Genomic DNA, 3,537 nt, shown 5'->3' with positions numbered 1-3,537 from the left:
TACTCCAACCACTGCCAACATCCGGACTGGACCCATAGTCAATGTGGGAGACAATGGATTTGAGCTCAAGTCGGCTCTCATTAATATGGTGCAAGCGAGCCAATTTTGTGGAAAGGTACATGAAGATGCGAGTGCACATCCCTAACACTTTTTGGAGATCTACAACACTTTCACCATCAAGGGAGTAACCAAGGACCCCATACTACTTTGCCTCTTCCCATTTTCACTTTTGGGGAAGGCAAAGTAGTGGTTCTACACCAATAAAGATAGAAACACTACATGGGATAATTGCTCCACTGCCTTCCTAGCAAAGTTTTCAGCAGCAACATGATGAATCTATCCCTGAGGCATGGGAATGCTTTCAAGACTATATATCAGAATGTCCTCATCATGGGATGGAGAATTGGCTACTCATGTAGACGTTCTACCATGGGTTGACCAATAGTACCCATGAAACCATGGATGCTGCTACTGGAGGTGCATTCTTGTTACTTACACTTCTAGCTACGACCAATCTTGTGGAGAAGATGGCCTCCAACCAAGGCTAGAATGAAGAACGTGTTCAGACCCGCAAGAGAGGTGGAGGTATGCATCAACTCAAGGAGGTAGACATGCTATCTGCCAAGATGGACCTACTGATGAAGAAGCTCGAAGACCAAGCTAATGAAAAGCAAGAAGTCATGCACATTCATGATTCTCGCATGACAAGTGAAGAGTGTGGAAACACTAGGCATTCAAGGAATAATTGCCCTGAAATTCATGAGGATGTGAACTTCAACAACAATAACTATCATCCTCAATAGAATCAAGGATGGAACTAGCAACAGAGGCCAAACTACCAAGGTAATTATCAAGGTAACTATCAAGGTAACAATTATAATAATTTCAATCAACCACCTTTGAGATAATTAAGTGCTGGCCAATCCAAACATATGGATGGATTATCTAGAAAGGTAGCTACCAATGATAAGATTCTAGAGAAAATAAATAATAGAAAGGATAGCTTTGCTTCTGCCATTAAGAACTAGCATAGCTTTAATAAAATGATAGAATCACAAATAGCTCTTCTGTTAGCTGATGTTCCTCCATTCGATAAAGGTAAGATTCTGGGGCAGCCGAAAGATCTAGAAACTGCAAATCTAGTCGATATTCACAATGTAGCTTACTACTTCATGGAGCCATCAACGGGAAGGTGGATAGATTATACCTTGGAGGACAAGAAAGGTGATCCATTGAGACCTATCATCCTCATCACCATTAGACCTCACATTCTCCAAGAAGCTATCTATGACTTTGAAGCAAGTGTCAACATCATGCCTTAGGTAATCTATGAGAAATTTTAGGAGATCTTTTGTTGTACACAAACATACGTTTGTAGCTTGCAGGTTAGTCCCTCTGCCACCAAAAGGGAGTTCTTGAAGATGCCATTGTTTGAGTAGGACAATCATATGTTCCTATAGACTTTGTGGTTTTGGAAACAGGTGGAGATGAAAGGGCACCCATCATCTTGGGTTGACCTTTCCTAAGCACCGCAAAAGCCATCATCTATGTGGGAAGTGCCAAGATCTGCTTCACAATCAAGGATAGAAAGGAGAAGTTTTCTTTTAAGATTCACATCCTATAATCTCCTAGTCATCCACAAAAAGCATACCTACCCGAAGAAACAACAGTGACCAAGAAGAAAGACAATAGGAGAAGGAGGAAGAACAATACCAAACAGTCACTAGAAGAATCAGTCAACATGATCAACACACTTCGATCTGAGTATGACCACCTCCTCGCTTCACCATTACTTACCAAGAAGGATGATCTTGGCGTACCAATGATCAAGTGTACCATTGGACAAAGAATCTTCCACAAGACCTTCTGCGACATTAGATCGGGAGTCAACAATATGTCCAAGGTAACATATGAATACTTATTTGGTAACAAACCTTTGTACCCTACATATATGCAATTGCAAATGGTGGACCAATCAATCCGATTCTCTGAAGGCATAGCAAAAGATGCCATGGTAAGAATACATGATCACTTTGCACCTGCCGACTTCATGGTTCTGAACATGGGAGAAGAAGAGGATGATACACCCATCATCCGAGGAAGGCCATTCCTTAACACCACCAACGTAATCATCTATATTAGATCTGGACAAGTCCACTTCCAATTCAGTGGAGAAAAGGTACGCTGTTATTTTAATAGTTATACTACTTATGAACAGCCGAAGAAGAGCCACTCTAGGAGGAGACGTCGATCATCCCAATGTCAAAGATACCAGCCCCGATGGAATGAATGGGAAGATGAAGAACCTTAAGCGCCTGTGAAAGATGAACCCACTCCACCTAAGACAAGTCCATAGTCCAGGCAGGTTTGGAAAGAAAAGGTGACATCATCATCGAAATCACCATCACAAGAAGTGCAGTCATCTGAGTCTCCACCGCTGAGACCAGATGATGCACCCGAAGGACTTCTCCCCAGTAAAGTCCTGTCTGGAGGACTTAAAAATCCAAACCCTCACCATGAGGTAACAACGGTAGTTATCCATATTTACTTTCTAGCATTGCATAAATTATTTTTCACTTTAGGATATTTACATTTTTGTATTTGCCTTGCACTAATAAAAGAAAAATAAAATGTTTCATTACTACATATAAAATCTTAAAGCCCCATGTGAATAAATCTATGGTGTGTAAACACCTACGAAAGTTTTCACTATGGTGGCATAAAAATAAAAATACTGAGCATGCATATTTTTCTTCTGCATTGTAAAAAAAAGATAATATTAAATGGACATCTTGCTAAAATTCTACCAAAATAAAATCTATCTAAAATCACAAGGACAACAAATCTTTGAATGGCTGACCGCTAACCCCATATCCTAATCTATGCCATGAGTTTTGGTGTTCTTGTTGGAGTATTTTGCAGGATGACACATAAGATCAAGAGCAAGTTTACTTGGCTATCTTCATCCACCCAAAGTACATCTTCCTCGACCGCTGTTGTACTCGCTACACATGAGGAACCCAACTTCTGGATGAATGAGAAGGACATCAGCTGGCAAACCCACTCTGAGATGGATCACTCAACATTCAACAATCAACCACAGCAACATCTAGCTTGGGGGAGGAGCATCCCTGTGTATCTAGCTAAGTATTTCTTTCCTTTTGTTTTACTATTTTTGAGTTTTCTTTATGTTAGCTAAAGAAATAACAAGATGCATAAGAAACTAAAAAAATAAAAATTTGTTCTAGCCAGTTATATATATATTAGTAACATGTGATATTAAAACTTGAAAACAAAATAAAAAGTGTGTGTCTAGTTTTTTGTTTTTAAGAGCTCAATAAATAAAAGACTCTGAGATAGTCTCTTGCATTGGAAATGATGAATAGTTGCTCTGTTGTAATTCCTTTCAAGTACATAGTTTTTAGCCTTGAATTCTCCTAAGTTTTAGATACGACTATCTTGATATAAGAATTTACTCTGAACTTGCAACTCGTGGGTAGCATATGCTTGATATAAGTCTAGGTAATTGATGGATAT

General features: G+C 39.4%; 1 pseudogene; it reads right to left on the bottom strand.

Annotated features, from left to right (window-relative positions):
* Positions 1 to 298: 298 nt before the first annotated feature.
* On the bottom strand, positions 299 to 397 carry LOC136462060 (small nucleolar RNA R71; annotated as a pseudogene).
* Between the last annotated feature and the right edge of the window lie 3,140 nt (positions 398 to 3,537).

The sequence above is a fragment of the Miscanthus floridulus genome, chromosome 6, assembly GCF_019320115.1.
Source record: "Miscanthus floridulus cultivar M001 chromosome 6, ASM1932011v1, whole genome shotgun sequence".
In the NCBI taxonomy this organism is placed as follows: Eukaryota; Viridiplantae; Streptophyta; class Magnoliopsida; order Poales; family Poaceae; genus Miscanthus; species Miscanthus floridulus.
Note: the sequence above shows the minus strand (reverse complement) of the source record. Positions and strands in the feature narration are given on the sequence as shown.